The sequence below is a fragment of the Anastrepha obliqua genome, chromosome 5, assembly GCF_027943255.1.
Source record: "Anastrepha obliqua isolate idAnaObli1 chromosome 5, idAnaObli1_1.0, whole genome shotgun sequence".
NCBI lineage: Eukaryota > Metazoa > Arthropoda > Insecta > Diptera > Tephritidae > Anastrepha > Anastrepha obliqua.
Window position 1 is genome coordinate 88,175,780 of NC_072896.1, and position 18,272 is coordinate 88,194,051.

Below are 18,272 nucleotides of genomic sequence, written 5' to 3' on the forward strand. Positions count from 1 at the left end.
ATATGTGTGTATGTGTATGCGTCAAAAATGCACATTTATGCTAATGCATGATTTATTTTTATCATTTTTTTAGCAATGCAAAAACGTCTTAGCAGTGAAATAAAAATTGAGGACTTCAGGGCAAAATTATAAGGCGCCTTGTTGTTGTATTAGTAAAGCCAAACCATTGATGTGGTCATTAGTTCCAGTGTAAATGCTGCGTAATGAACAAAGAAAAAAATTTTCTAATCCAGATCTGTTGGAAAAATTTCCCCAGTCATATCACGACCTGCTCTTAAACCACCTTGAACTTTTGGCGGATCCAGTCAGCTATGCCGAAACTGTCCATATCCAAGAGAAAGAGAAAAATGAACCGCAAACTCCAAACTACTCTGCAGACTCTCCGAATCGTTCTTTGCTGGTCTGTAGTTTTTCTGCAAACTGATCCAATTTAACTCTTCAATCGACCAGTACCAAATTTTTCGACTGCCCACGAGAACTTGGGCGATGACAATATCCGATGGGGCGTCCCATGGAATGTTCTGCGGAGTATCGTAAGCGATGGAACAATGAGCTATATGAGCTTTACGACGACATAGACACAGCGCAGCGAATAAAGATCCAGCGGCTACGTTGGCTGGGTCATGTCGTCCGAATGGATACAAACGCTCCGGCTGTGAAAGTATTCGATGCGGTACCAGCTGGTGGTAGCAGAGGAAGGGCAGGCCTCCTCTGCGTTGGAAAGATCAGGTGGAGAAGGGCTTGGCTTCACTTAATGTGTCTAACTGGCGCCGGTTAGCACGAGCAAAAATTACGACTGGCGCCCATTCTTAAACTGGGCCAAAATCGTGCAAGCGGTTTTCGCGCCAATTAAGAAGAAGATAAGACTATTCGATTTCAACAATTTCGCACCACTCAAATGGTTTGGTTTCTTTAGTGACTGTTGCATCCACCTTCTCAGTTGCCTTTAGTGGGTTTTGGCGCCAAAACGACATCATCCAGTTTTCTCTTGGGGCCTGGATTGTGCTTTAGCCATGGGGATGTTTGGGAACCGCTGCTTTTCCTTATGGCGTCTTTGGCTTTTTTAGCTCCCTGCTCAATGGCTGCCAGCTCATATAATACCTTGACACCCTCTATTGCGTCTCTCAAAGGCTGATGTGTAGAGCGTTTTTTGCCATCCTCCAGTATTTCAAATAGGCTCCGTATTTTCTCGCCTATCCCGCAGAATGCCGTTCGTTTACTATCCACGCTTTCGCCTAAATCTCGTTTCCACGCTGTGCCGCATCCAGTACGGGGCATCTGAGAGTCTTTAACGTCCTCAGGATGCATTGGCTTCAATGGCAGTCTGACTTCATTTTCGCTATTGCTGCTGCTTTTTCCTTTGCTATAGTTGCCGCTTCCTATTGTTGGTGTGTTTTGTGTTTGTTTGTATCGCCATTTTAAAAAGGTTGCCCACTCGAGACCGTTATCTCCGGTCGTAATGTAATTGCTCTATATAACCCCATAGATATCTTTCCAATCTGCACGGTTCATAGCAATAGACTTCCAGCTCCTAAGTCGAAGCTTTTTCAGGTCGGCTGTGACTTGTTCAAGCCAGGTGAGCCCTGGACGTCCTCGGGACCCTGTCGTTGATGCGCACAGTGTGTCCTAAACATCGAAGCCTTTGGCGTTTAATGTGCTTAACAACATCTTCTCACCGGCATAAGTTCAGCAACTCATCGTTGTAGAGTTAATCGGTACGTTTCATCGTTGCAGAGTATGGGTCCAAACACCCTTCGGAGCACTTTTCGCTCGCACACTCTTAAGCTTCTTTCGTCATTGTCCAACACTGTTAGTCGTAAGACAGCACCGCCAGTATTATTGGCTGGTAGAACCGGAGTTTACATTCACGTGTAGCAGTTTAAACTTCAGCAATTTGGTGTGGGCGTAATATGCTTTGTTTGGTGTCAATATTCTGTCGTCACTACTGTTGTCATTTGTTTAACACACGCAAATATTGTAAGTGTTGAACTCCTTCAAAGGTAAATGCCCCGATTTCGATGTTTTCAGGACTTCTACTTTTGCACGACTTTCAATATTGCAAAAGGTTTCAAATAGTCATCTTTTGTTCCTTGCCACTATTGTGATATCGACCGCATACGCGATTGTTCTAAAAAGGTTTCCAAACTTGACTTAATTTCTTATCGCATTTCTTATTCAAAGAGCTTTGGTACTGTGCGTTGTACAACTTTTCCAGTAGTGTTAGTCAGATTTGCCATTACCAACTGAATGAGTTTTCCGCTGACACCCAAGTCGGCAAGCGCTTCTGTGATTTTGTCTCACGAACGGATGTGCACGTCTTTTTCTACTATCTGATACATTTAATATCTACGATTGATCAGTATCAATTTATCGATTTTTCAGAAATTTTTTTTCGACACTACCAAGGCGAATTTAATCAAGCTGATGGCACTGGAGCAGCTGATTTTACAACTTTGTGTCTTGATTGTCAAAGTGGTCTGCTTCTTTGTTGCTGCTTTCCTGGTTTATTTATATTCCCATGGAAATTTTAAAATTAGGAATCACACATGTTGTTTTAGCTCAAGTACTATCACCTTTAATAGATTCGTCTACTTCCACTGGACGACGCGAGCGGTGGCCATCTTCACTGGGCTCTCTTCCTTGTCAATTCATAGTACGATGAAAGGTTGCGTTGCGTTGCACTGAGAAACAGACGGCATCTTCAAATCATTTTCATGCGATATATCTGTGTAATTATCCATGACCAAGGTCCAATGCTGTGATCAACGCTGCACGATCAATACAAAAACTTCACAATAGACGACCTTAATGGTTCACCCAATATACTACTTGTACATACATACATACATACATATTTACTTAGCACCATTTATTGCAATGCACGTGTTGGTATCATGGATTTTTTATATTATTACCATACAAGCGTTGCGATTTCAGAGTGGCTTCAAAGTGAAAGAATCACGAAATCGCAATCAAAAAATATTTTAATTTCAATTCGAGCACATCGAAATGAGCGCACGAATGGAATAGGACAAAGATCAATGCACAGAAGCGTGAATTAAAAAATTATTCCGCAATACCTACTACTACACCACAAAAACTCTTGCATGTTCCATCTTCTTTCAAATTCTTAATTACTAAGCAAGTTGAAATTAAAACTCTGCTTCGAACTAAAATTAAAGCTCAAATAGCAATTTATTATGGCTAAAGGGTGTTTTTATGAGGTATAGAACTTTGAAATATATTTTTAAATATTTATAAACTCACTCTAACCTTAATGTAATGAAATTTGTTGATAAGTTTATTTCATTTATTTCTTTGGTGCTTAAAATCATTTCGGGCTTAAGAGCGCCGTGGCTGGCTCAAATGGAGCGCCATCTACGAGGAGTGCCTTTTATATGTCGGGATTAGAGAACAAAAACAAATTTTAATCATCGAAAATCACTTTATTGTTTTTCAAAATATTCTCCATGAAGATCTATACGCTTTTGCATGCGTTTGAACCAATTGTCGAAGCACTTTTGCCACTCTGAATGAGGTACCTCCAAAACATGCATTCTGAATGCCGCAACCGCTTCTTCAGGTGTCGAAAAACGTTGACCTCTCAGTTTGTTTTTTACGTACGGGAATAAAAAGAAGTCATTCGGTGCCAAGTCAGGACTATACGGCGGATGACCCATTAATTCGATGTTTTGGGTGTTCAAAAATGCAGTTGTTTGAGCCGATGTCTGAGAGCTCGCATGTCCTGGTGAAGAGTGATCCGTCTTTGGCGATTGGTTTTCCTAATTTCTTGGAAGACAACTGGCAAACAAATGGTTGTGTACCACTCAGAATTTACTGTTCTGCGTTGTTCTAGTGGTACGGTTGCGACATGTCCAGTTTTTCCGAAAAAACAGGCGACCATTTGCTTGGAAGTGCTTCGTGCGCGAACAACTTTTGTTGGATTTGGCTCATCTTGAAACACCCATACAGTCGACTGCTGTTTACTTTCGGGCTCATACGCGTAAATCCATGATTCATGACGTGTTTCGAAGCCCCGCGATCGTATTTTTTGAGCATTTTCTTCGACCAATCGGCACGAGCCTTTTTTTAAGCGATTGACAAATTGTGTGGGATCCAACGCGAACAAATTTTTTTGACAGTCAAATATTTATGCAATATTGAATGTATGCTGGTCCCACTAATGCCTAGGATTGTCTCAATCTCACGATGGGTTACATGACGATCTTGCAATATCAGTTCGCGCACATCTTCAATGCTTTTCGGAACAACAACTGATTTTGGACGACCTTCACGAAATTCGTCTTGGAGTGAACTACGACCACGATTGAATTCACCATACCATCGATAAACACTGGTCCTTGATGGAGCTTCATCGCCAAAAAATGAATTAAGTTCATCCATGCAATGTTGCTGAGTTAATCCACGTGGAAAGTTGTAAAAAATAATCGCACGAAAAGGTTCACGATTTAATTCCATTTTTGGACCGAGATGAATCTTTTAAGTTACTGTAAACAACACAAATAGCGCTGGTATTTCAAAACGTTCTGAGTACGTAAAAACCAAAAAATGTCAAACTTTGCGATACAGCTGTCAGTTGCCAGATTGCAACACCAGGGTTGCCAAATTCCGACATATAAAAGGCACCCCTCGTAGAAGTCCAATTTCCTTGACCAATTTTTCGAATAAGAGAGAGTAACACTTATCGACTATAGCACTGCTCTTATGACTCCTATAGCGTTCAACGTGATTGATGTGTCGGTGTAAAATAAGTCTTGATATCTCTGCTATGAACGTGGCGACCAATTAATAGGCCCACTTCTTGAATGGTCACCGAATTTTTTTTGCAATAAATGGAATCTTGACATTATTGACTTCACAATTATGCCATTCAAGTCATCATAAATCTATAGCACTTTCCAATTGCAGGTAACCCTCCAGCCAAAGCGCAATAGCTTGAAACACAATAAGCAGTGAATTAGTAAGGGACTTCGTTTATTTTTAAATTACAAGTTGAAGTTCAAAATGAACAAGGCTGGCGTCAAAGAAATGTTTTCGATGGCACCATCTTTTTAATAAGTTAGTGTGTTAGAAGTTACATCCCCAGCTGACTTCCAGTGAAAACTTGGTGACATTCGGTTCAGTGGAAACGAAGTTATTACGTCTAAAGTGTCAGTATGTTTATGTCATCGGTACAAAAATGAGTTTCGAACAAAGAGCTAATATTAAATTTTGTTTTAAAATCAGTAAAACGTTTACCGAAACCTTTGAATTGATGCAAAAAGTTTATGGCGATGTTTGTTTATCTTGTGCCACAGTTCATGAGTGGTTTACACGTTTCAGAGATGGTTGTGAGTAATCAGTAATAAGCGAAAACTCCATCGAAATTGTTCGTAAATTTATCAAAAATGATCGAAATCTTCGTTGAAATTCGTGGAATCGGAGTTCAATATCTTCGAAACATCGATTTCTCGTATTTTAACTGATCATTTGAGCTTACGAAAAGTCTGTGCACGTTTCTTTCCGCGCAAGTTAACTGAGGACCAAAAATTGCTCCCAATTCAACATTCGAAAAACCTCATTAAATAGGCGAGAAAAGACGAGAAATGCCTGTACAACTTTGTTACTGGTGATGAAACGTGGTGTTTTCAACATGAACCTGAAACTAAGCGTCAAAGTGCCGAATGGAAGGCCCCAGACGCGCCACTACCCAAAAAATCGCGTTTAGAGAAGTTGAAAATCAAGTCGATGCTCATTTGTGTTTGCGATTCCAAGGGAATTGTCCACAAGGAGTTCGTGCCAACGGGCCAAACCGTCAATGAAATTTTCTATCTTGGGATTTTGAATACCGCGAAGGAGGATTCTGCAGTCTTGTTTATTTTGGACTTCACCTTGTAGTATTAACACTGATAGGCATCACAAAGGGCTTAAGTAGGGGACGCCCCAAAAAGAGATGGTACGAAGACGTTGAAATTGACCTTGAAGAGCTAAGCGTGCGGCGGTGGAAGGAGGCAGCCTTAGATAGAGACAGATGGCGCAAGGTAGTGAATGAAACAATGGTTCACCAAGGACGGTGATGCTAAGAAGAAGAAGATTAAGACCGATAGTCATGTCAGCATTGAAATTCAGCTGAAACCCTCTCGTACCAACGAGTGCTACTTTGAACTAAGTAGGCAATGGAGAGGTAGAACCCTCTCTCGACGCATAAAATCTGTACTTTATAAGTATTTTATCATGCCTATATGAGTGTTTGGCGCAGAAACTTAGGCGATAAGGCGGCCTTTATTATGTTCGTCAGCAAAATTCTGTGAAAGATCTAGGAACCTTTGCGAGTTGACGAAAGCAGGTGAATATCATAGATGATTGAACTACGACAAAAAATATCTTTAACACGTTGAGTGCCATGTGAGTCCAGGTTGGTCTCACAGTGCGAAGAGACTTTCAGGCCTCGTGGTGACACTTGGTCTCGCGGTATAATGTGTGAGATTTCGGTTTGTGCTGATGCAGTTGCTTCGTAGAGGCTATTAGTAGTAGTGTATTCACGCCATTCAAATATTCTATTGTATTATGTAAAAAAAATCGTGGCCGGACGAACCCCATTTTTTTTGTTGTATGGTGGCACTCAACGTGTTAAAGTATAACTTTACAACATAGTCGTAGTACAGCAAATAAATATACAGCGGCTCTCCTGGCTAGAATACAAAGCTTCCAACCCTGAAAGCATTTGATGGAGTGCCCGCTAGTGCTAGCAGAGGAAGAGAAAAGCCTCGTTTGCGTAGGAATTATCAAGTTAAAAACGATTTGGGAACTAATTGGAGCCTATTAGCATGAAGAAGAAACAACTCGCGCACTTTGTTGAACTCGGTCATAATCATTTAGGGTGTTACCGTATCAATAAAAAAAAAAAGTATTCTAATTTTGATTCTTGCTGGCAAAAGTTCACTATTTTGACACTTTCCTCTCAGTTATCTAGCATCACTCATCTAAAGTTCTGTCACAGTAAAATTATTCTCAAGTGTGCTTCCAACTGGCAACCTTTTATTCTATCACTCTGGCTTACTAAGCACAAACTGAATACATCATCCCGATGGTAGCATTTCATAGAAATTTTACCACTATCTTTCCACCTCAGGAGGAATGGACTAAGGGACTCTCACGAAACAACTTCGACACCACAGTCTATACAGATGGCTTCAAAATGGATTGTGGTGTTGGAGAGGGAGATATTCTCATAGACTCAAAATGGAAAAATCGATTCGTCTTCCTAATGCTAGTAGTGTTTTCTAGGCAGAAGTACTGGCAATTGGGGACGCTAGGCTACTAATCGCAGATTTCTCTTTTAAGGGTACTATCGCTATTCTTTCAGATAGCCAAGGCACTCGATTCGACTATAATAACCTCCAAACTGATCGAGCAAAGTAGCAAAAAGCCTTGCCACCTTGAGTGAAAACCAAAACGTTACTTTAATCTTGGATCCGGACCATTGGAACAATGAAAGTAACGAAAAAGCAGGTGAACTGGCAAAGAAGATCTGCTATGAATATCGTTCGTGCAGAATCGGTATTCACACCACTGCACAGTGGTCCGACCAGAAGGCGTTGGCGGACAAAATTCAAAAACTCATTTAATTAAGCTGAAAATATATATTTAGGGGTTTTAAGGATCAGTGATGACGAATCTGACCTTAGTTTTAGCAAATTTTAAATTCATTGAATACTATAAATACATTTTTACTTCCGTAATTAGCTGGTGAGTTCATGTTTACATTTTTCACGACCCCAGAGAGTACCACGTGGAGGCTTACGGTAAGGTTATTCTCTCCTAATTTTTTTTTGTTTTTAGATTTTTTTTATTTTTTATTTTTTTTTATAATTTTTGTTTTTTAATTCTTTAATTTTTTTTATTTTTAATTTAAAATTTTTTTTTATTTTTAATTTTTAAATTTTTTTTGTTTAGTTTTTAAATTTTTTTTGGATATTTAGTTGTTTTTTGTTTTTAATTTTTTTTTATGATTCAGAATCCTCGGTTTCTGATGAGCTGTTTTCTGAAGCTGGATCATTTTTCAAATTTAAACGCGCAAGAACCTTTTTTGAAAATGGTTTTGGCTTGTTTTTCGGAACCTTAGTTTTTGATATTATAACTACACCTGATGAACAAAGCAAAGCATTTAATAATTTTTTTGTTTTTAGTTGTCTCTTAATGCTGATGGGGTCTGTGATGTCTTTTACACAAAATTGCCATATGTAACGTTTTGCCTGTGGGTAAATGCACAAAAGTTACATTATTTTTAATTTGCGCAACAGGTTTCAGTTTGAGATCATAGCTGAAATATGTGGCAACATCACTCATGTTGATTTCAAGTGGACCGGTGTGGACCACTCGAAAAAATGATCTTTAAAAAAAAAATTTTCGAAAAATTTTGAAATTTCCAACAAAAAAAATTGGATTTTGTACCACAACTTAAGAGAATTATTACTGTTTCCGTTAATATATTCAATTATCCTTTTTCTTTTCAATATTTGGTTAACAATCAAATGGTAATATTTATTTGCAGACATGAAAATGAAACTCTTGCATGAAGTACGATTTGCATACAATTTCATGTTTAAAGTCAAAAAACTACAATGAAAAATTTTTTAAATTAAGTAATATTTTCATAAAATCTGCCTTCAATATTTAAGTAAACATCTGCATTATCAAATTTTTATTTCAAAAAAGTTGAAAAATTGAATTTTGTCCGGCCGCCGGACCACTGTGCACTGGGAGCAATCAAGAATACAACAGCAATCAAGAATACCGCAACAAATTGTAAACAACAACTATGACAACCAGAGAAAAAGAAAAGGATTTTCCATTTCCTCTGTGCATGCCCTGCCCTATGGAAGGAGAAAACAATTGACAGACTGTTAGGGATTCCAAATGAATCACCACTTCAACCAACCAACCAAGCACAAGCCAACGATCAGATTAGCTGTCATGACATAAAAATGAAGGTAGTCTCATTGACACTTTTCGGTCCTCATATTAACTACCTCGAAATTAAATATATTGTGACATTTAATGCTACCAAGCCACAAAAATAATTTATTTATTAGCATCTAAAGCTTTTTAGTAAATAAATGTATTTTTTTATCTCCTCAACTCTGCGGTATACTTCAAATTACCTTCTAAGCGCTTGAGAAAAACTTTAAAATTTGTTTACTGATGACGTCAACTTGTCATTGTTAGTATTAAAATTTTATTCTTGCATTAAATCTCAAATATTTCATACAAAATCTCCTTTCCCAAAAATCTTCCAATGCGTCAAAGCGGAGAGATATTAAAAGTCTGCTGTACAACGAAAAAATTGCTTAAAATGGCTGGAATGTTGGTACAACTGTTCTCTATAGTGTCGCAGAGTTTGAGCGTGATCTGTCTGTTAGCTTGTTTTTGGCATTTAATTATATTAGCCAACCGCAGGTGTGCTCTGTGATTTTCACTATGGATAGAAATATCGAACAAAGAATTAGTCTTAAATTATGTGTTTTGAACGGGATTTCGTATGCCTAATCGTTGAAAATGTTGCAGAAAGCGTATAGCTAATCAATTATTGCCATTGCTTTATCAAAAACACAGGTCTACGAGTGGTATAAGGCCTTTCAAGAGGGCCCAGAAGTCGTGAAAGATTTGCCCCGATCTGGTCGCCCATCAACGTCTTCAACGAATGAAAACGTCGACAAAGTCAAGGAAATGGTGTTGGGAAACCATCAGTTAAGTTTAAGGGAGATAGCTGGTGACCTGAGCGTCTCACGAATCAATTCGCAACATTTTACACCATCAACTGGGCATGAGACGCGTGAGTTCAGAGAGAGAGTTGAATTTCTTTCAAAAGATTCATCTGAAAAAGGTGGCTAGAGACATGCTTGAGCAAGTCAATTCGGACCCAACGTTTATCCAGCGCATCACAACAGCTGATGAGACGTGGGTAAATGAGTTTCGCATGCAAACCAGTCAACAGGCGGGTGAATGGCGCTATCCACATGAGGCGAAACACAAAAAACCACATCAAAGTCGGTCAAAAGGGAAGGTCATGCTACTCGTTTTCTCTGATTATCATGGTGTTGTGCACTCGAAATTCGTTCTAAATGATAATACGGCAAATAAAGAATATTATGCGACGTTTGAGAGAGAATGTGCGTAGGAAACGGCTCAATTTGTGGAAAGAAAACTCATGGATCTTGCAGCGTCTTACATGGCTCATATTGTGAACAATTTTTTTACCAAAAACTCCTCAAATATCATCGAACAACCACCGAATTCACCGGATATAGCCCCCTGTGACTTTTTCCTTTTCCCAAAATTTAAATTGGCACTCCGAGGACGCCGTTTTGAGTCGATATGGGCTATTAAGGAGAATTCGCTGAAGGAGCTGAAGAAAATCTCGTTAAACGCGTTTAAAAGGTGCTTTGATGACTGGACTTACCGTTGGCATATTACACATATTGCTTCGAATGGAGCCTATTTTGAAGGCGACAAAATAAATTTTGATGATTAAATAATTATTTTGCGATTTATTGAACAATTCCTAGCAGTTTTTTGACAGAATGTTTGTACATCCTTTTTTGCATAATTTTTCTGTTTTTTTTTCATGTGCTGTTACTTGATACAGTGTTGCAAAGTTGAAAATCAAACCCCTAAAAAATCACCCTGTACTTGCCCATACAAAGCAGCCTAGCAAACATTGTCGACTACACTTAATTTGAGAGAAGATGGAACTCGTTTGCCTCAACCTTGAAGTCATGTGACAAAACACGAATAATACGATTCGTGTTCTCTGTTTTATTTTTATTTTTTTTTTTTTGTTTTTCCCCCCATTTTTTGTGTTACCTTTCCAAACGGTACTGCACGAAAGCCCCGAAATAACAAATGAATTAATTAATGTCGATATTCAGATCTCGATTGTTTGCCATATAACAAATCGTAAATGGAATGAACTATAAGACTAAAAATAATAAACAGAATAAAAAAGCGGAATTCATTGTGAGAATTATTTGAAGTAAATGTTTTACATTACTGCTTTAGGCCTTAGACTTTGAGTGGGTCGGTCCGGTGGAAGTGAGTGGCAGAGCCGCTTGGCTGAAAAGATGCGCAGGCAAAATTATTGCGTAAATAACCGCATATGTATGTATGTGTTTTACACGTGCGTATGTGTGTTCTTGATATAACGATCAAAAGTGAACGTAAAATTTTTTAAGGTAGCGCTATTTATGCTATAAATAAATTTAGTGTAGCACTGATTCCTATTGTATGAATTGCTATCATCATTAGATGTGGGCCGACTTTGATCAATGATGTGATTAATAATAGTAATACCAATAATCATTATTATGTTAATAATATTAAAGTTATTATGCTAATAAAGTGGCTTGGTGTGGCGCTTATAGCTCATATTTTTTAAAACTAACTTAAACTAATATAACTCCAAAATTTTAAATTGCCAAAAAAACAGAAAAGGAAAATTTCAACATAGCGTTACGTAGTAAGCATAGCTTAAGGGGTAACACCACTGTACACGCGTAAAATAAACACGATTTTTAAACAATTTTTTTGTATAGAAGGAAAGGGGAAACAATCACTCTGATTTGGGAAGTTATTACTTATATACTAAAATACAAAACTACAAAGTTTGATCGAAAAATTTTACAAAATGGCGGCATTGGAGACATTTTTGTAATGTGGTTTCTCTTGAAGGAGCTCCGCGGCACGCAGCACAGAGGGTGCAAATTTTAATCTGGAACAAAGAAACATTTTTTTTCTTAATCTAGATAAGAATAGCTAGAGAAACACGTAGGGGATTTAAAAAATATTTATTTTTGCGGAATTAGCAAGCATTTGAAGGAAAAAACTCTATTTTGGACTAAAAAAAAGAGGTTGTCTGTAAAGTCGGTTTACTGACGATAGTTTAACGTGATAACGTCATAAGAAAATATTAAGAGAAAATATTAATTTTATTTGTTTGATAGATATTTTGTATGGATATAGAGAATGAGTTAACATTAACATAACATAATATACTTTAACATAACATAACATAACATAACATAACATAATACAACATAACATAACATAACATAACATAACATAACATAACATAACATAACATAACATAACATAACATAACATAACATAACATAACATAACATAACATAACATAACATAACATAACATAACATAACATAACATAACATAACATAACATAACATAACATAACATAACATGACATAACATAACATAACATAACATAACATAACATAACATAACATAACATAACATAACATAGCATAACATAACATAACATAACATAACATAACATAACATAACATAACATAACATAACATAACATAACATAACATAGCATAACATAACATAACATAACATAACATAACATAACATAACATAACATAACATAACATAACATAACATAACATACATAACATAACATAACATAACATAACATAACATAACATAACATAACATAACATAACATAATCAAACATAACATAACATAATCACGTCAAAAAATAATAATAACATTAAAACAACAGGTATTATTAACAAACTTGGTTTTATTTTAAATTCTTCAAGTAAATCAAATTAATAATAATCAATAAGAAGGCATATGCAAATACAAATACGTGAATTTATATATGTACATATGCGCATATACATACACATATACGCTCACTTAAGTAGGAGAGAGCAAGATGTCGAACGTTGCCGTTCGTTTGCTTTGTTTGCTTTGTCGTTCGTTCCGCGCTTTCGCTTGCAGTTCATTCAAGGTAACGGCAATGAGCAAGGTAACACTAATGAGCAAGGTAACGACACATTTTTTCGTGCGTGCAGCCTGTTAAATCGAATTATAAGACGTTATCACGTCAAAAAAAGAAAATCACCCTATCTGTACAACCTGCAACACAAACCAAACATTGGACCACATCCTCAACAAATGTCCAAATCACGCCAACGCAAGAAAAGAAATACTAAACTCAGAATAAATAAGCGACATCCTCGCCATTCCCAGTCACTGAAACATCAAAAAAATAAGCAAATTCATTAAAACTATCGAAATAACAATATAACAAATAATCCAGACAGCCACAGACGACCAGAGCTGATGGCCTCTGTAGCCAATGCTCAAACATAATTTTAGTACTGGTATTCATACCAGTCACTAAATAATAATAATAATAAATAGTAACAGTAAATTTAATTAAGCAATTTTCCAGGCTTACAGTCAGTTTAAAATTTCACTGCAGTTAAACTAGCACTGAAAAACTGGCTCTAAGCCGTGAAGATTAATTCAATAAAACTTCGTAATACACCTAAACTTCCGATTCTACTCAGTCTGCTGTTAGACCTCCAACTTAGTAAATAAAAATCAGCTGGTACTTACATACATACATTCGAAAAAGGCGGGTCCCAATGCCATATTTGTACAGACTTGTTCTTGGTATACTTGACAGTTAACTTTAGTAGGTTCTTAAACCAAGACATTATTTCGCACATAAAATGCTCCCGTCGACCCTGACATCGTTCCAAACAGTCTAAAATTAATGTTTTGTTGACCATTTTATTTGTTTATCGTGATTTTATTTGTTTTTCCTGCCATTACAAACAAAAAAGCTGTATTATAAAGGCGTTTTTGTATGGCTATGTGACCTGGCTTATGACAGACTTGCTCGCAAATAAGCTGCAAGTTTTTGTCAACAGATGTTCAAGACGTCTATTGCGGATTAATCAACAAGAGGGAGCTTTTGGCAAATTGTAAGCAGTTACCCATCCAGACTGAAATAAAGCAGAGGTAGTGGAGGTGGATTGGCCACACTCTTCGAAAAAATCACACAGGGTCACTGTTTCTTCACGACAGTTCACCGGCTCACAAACCTTATCTTGTAAGCGATTATTTGACCTAAGAAAATATTAATATAATATTATTTCATAAGCTTTACCTAAAATTACCCTGTTAGATTTTTTCTGTGCTCAGGTCTCAAGTTAACATTTCTCGGAAAGCATTTTTGAGACTATTGAGGTGAAGACAAGGATGATAGATTTACCCATGGTGAAAAGATTATTACCGGTGTGGCCTGTTAGGTCAGCCCATCAGCTGTTTCTGTCATATTTCCTGGGAGCTGGCTAACGGTCTGATATTGGCCACACCTGTAAAAATCTTTTCACCTTGGAGGTTCGCAGAAAAAGCTGAATGAGATTCCAAGCCTGGCCTATGGAAAATATTTCGAAGATTGAAAAATTTATTGGAATATGTGTATTGGTTTCCATGGAAATAAATACTTTGGGAAGTTTTCATTTTCATTAAAAGTTACGCCTACTTTTTGAACAGAAATAATACCTGCTTAGAAATATTTCAAAATCACTTAAGGGGGGAGCCTGCTTGAGAGGCTTCAAAAAATCGAATTTTTTTTTTTGCATAAATGTCTTCCCGAATTATCCAAGAATGTATCCTCAAAATTTCAGAAGCAAATTCAAAATGTTTTCGGAGTTACAGAAGAAATTGTGAGCAAACGTCGAGCAGGTATACGAGCGGCCGGATCGCTCGAAGTGCGATTTCTCGGTTTCTTATTTTTACGATTTTTCCTAATTGGCGGGAAAGATAGGGAAAAAGTTAAACGTCCTATCAAAACGAGATTACATTGATGGTATTCGAAATTGAATTCTCTTCTAGTTGAACCTAAAAAACCTTAAGAAAGTTATGATTAACCCACTTTTTAAACAATCTAAAGTGAATTTGTTTTCCCAAAAAAAAATGATTTTTTTTCAATTAGCGAAAAATTGTTGAATTTCTCACTTTTTGTTTAATTTTCTTGGTTTAACTAGAAGCTATACTATACTAAAATACAAATTTTTTTGGATTTTTGGTTTCAGATGAAAATTGCGATCTGCATCTTTCCCGCCGCACGACATATGCACACTCGAGGCGCCTGGGCAAAATGCTTGTACCAGGCATAACATGACATATATTTTAATGAAGAAATTTGAGAAGACTGTTGAAATACATAACAATAAAACCTGAAAGTTTCGTTTCAATCGAATATTTCTTTCCTTCCCAAAAAAAAACAAAAACACGAAAAAATCGATTTTTTGAGGCCTCTTAAGTTGGCTCCCCCCTTAAAGCTGAAAATAATTTTTTAGGTGCTTATGAAGTAGGTAAAAAAAGGCACTCGAAATCACATACACACATTTATGGCCGCCTGCTTTCGTAAAATATTAAATTTTAGAATGTGAACAGCTTGCGATATTTAAATGAAATGTAAAAATTGAAATAGAACCCGAATTCGTTATTCCCGGATTCTCATAAAATCTCACACAAACTAGTAATTACGATTTCATGTAAATTTTTGTGCTTAACACTTCTCTTAAATTGTTTTTTTGCAGAAAAGTGCTGTTGAATAGCTTTCAAAATTAATACAATGAAAGCAAATCGAATTACATTTCGCGTATGAATGCAATAAGGAAAATTTATGAATAACGATGATTGTTGAATGCAATTTATTACTCTATTATTATTACTTATTATTAAAAAATTACATGCATACATACAAACATATATTGAGTTTTCATACTCATTTAACATAAGTTTGCTTGCACGAGTTCCACCGTGGGAATTCAAAACTTCATTATCCTTTATTCACCCGTAAAAACTTTAAGGCACAAAGAAACGTGAAAGCCCACCCTATAGGAAAAGCCACTTATTTTGAACTGGTGTGTTGTTAGAGATATCGGAAGTGTAATTAGTTTCCATTTTATAGGGATACAATCTAAGAAATAGAAATTTTGCAGGAGTAGACTTGCCTGCATTGCTTTTCGGCATTTGTGTTGAATTCTACAAACTATATTACATCTGCGGTATATTTTCAAAAGATTTTTTTTCAATAAGTGGGAACTCTCATATTTGGACAGTTCATCCCACTTTTTTATACAGTAGCTGTTGACGTTTTATGATACAAAGACCATGGAAAGCCTAAAGAATGATTGAAGAAAAGTTACCCACTTCAAGGTCATAAGCGGAGAAGAAATAAAAACGTTTTGTACGAATTGTCAGAAAAACGATATTTATTAATTTATTATGAACATTTTTCAGTTAAACGAATAAATAAATTTCATAATGAAGATATGTGAATCACATTTTTTGTCAATATGCAAAAACCGATGTGTTGTTATAAGGCCTGTTCATGAAGCAAATAATTTGTAACAGTTCTTGTTTTGTTGTTCATATATATTGCAAAGTAGGGGAAAAAGGCCTTTCATTTTGAGGGGAAGTTGTAAGTTTTTACTGGACACATTTTTACTCGTAAAAATATGCAAGTGAGAAAAACAGCTGATCGCAAAGTAAACATAAATACGAATAAAAATTTGCAAATTGAGTCAAAATTTTAAATTAAAATGGTTATTAAAATGGAGAATGTAAGTAAATATATTTAGATAAAACTAATGAAGTTTATTTGAAGTAATATATTAAATGGGAATGATATAGGCCAATGATATACATAGAGTTATGTAGTTCTAAACCCCAGCCTCTAGCAAGCGTTGCTGCAGTTTTTGAAATACAAATAGAAAGCATTGAAGGTATCTTTTGTATCTTATGCTTGTTCTTATTGGTTATTAACTAATTTGGCAATATATTATATATATGTACATACACACATGCATAGACGGAAGCAAAGATAATATGAAGAAAGCTGTGATAGCCACAAAAATACAATTGCTAATGGAATGTTTTTCATCTCACAGCGATGATGAAATGGAATAAATTATTGTGGACAAAATAAAATCGTGTGATGGTGAACTCGTTATTTTTTTTTTGTAATTTAATACGAGAAGCACAACTAAATTTTTTTTTATTTTGTGATTTTAATTAGGTGTTCGTAAGACTTGCAAATTGTTACTGGTTTTGCGTCCATATATTTTTTTTTGATATTTTTCTCTTTGAGAGCGACTCCTCGAAAAATTCGGCGTTAGTTAGTTGTACAGTTAGAATTTTCAAAAAAATTGATTTGTTTTATTTTTTTTCTTAATGTACTTTATTTAAGAATACACACAGAAAATTTAATATCGTTCCGGTGAATACATGAAAATTTGAAAAGGCGTTTCCTATCCTATGTAAAGTGTTTTTCAAACTTTAAACGCTTTTGACGTGATAACGTCTTATAATTCGATTTAACAGGCTGCACGCACGAAAAAATGTGTCGTTACCTTGCTCATTAGTGTTACCTTGCTCATTTGTCGTTACCTTGCTCATTGCCGTTACTTTGCTCATTTGTCGTTACCTTGAATGAACTGCAAGCGAAAGCGCGGAACGAACGGCAACGTTCGACATCTTGCTCTCTCCTACTTAAGTGAGCGTATATGTGTATGTATATGCGCATATGTACATATATAAATTCACGTATTTGTATTTGCATATGCCTTCTTATTGATTATTATTAATTTGATTTACTTGAAGAATTTAAAATAAAACTAAGTTTGTTAATAATACCTGTTGTTTTAATATTATTATTATTTTTTGACGTGATAACGTCTTATAATTCTATGTAGCCGGCTGCACGCACCAAAAAATGCGTCGTTACCTTGCTTGAACAGCATGTTATGTTATGTTATGTTATGTTATGTTATGTTATGTTATGTTATGTTATGTTATGTTATGTTATGTTATGTTATGTTATGTTATGTTATGTTATGTTATGTTATGTTATGTTATGTTATGTTATGTTATGTTATGTTATGTTATGTTATGTTATGTTATGTTATGTTATGTTATGTTATGTTATGTTATGTTATGTTATGTTATGTTATGTTATGTTATGTTATGTTATGTTATGTTATGTTATGTTATGTTATGTTATGTTATGTTATGTTATGTTATGTTATGTTATGTTATGTTATGTTATGTTATGTTATGTTATGTTATGTTATGTTATGTTATGTTATGTTATGTTATGTTATGTTATGTTATGTTATGTTATGTTATGTTATGTTATGTTATGTTATGTTATGTTATGTTATGTTATGTTATGTTATGTTATGTTATGTTATGTTATGTTATGTTATGTTATGTTATGTTATGTTATGTTATGTTATGTTATGTTATGTTATGTTATGTTATGTTATGTTATGTTATGTTATGTTATGTTATGTTATGTTATGTTATGTTATGTTATGTTATGTTATGTTATGTTATGTTATGTTGTATTATGTTATGTTATGTTATGTTATGTTAT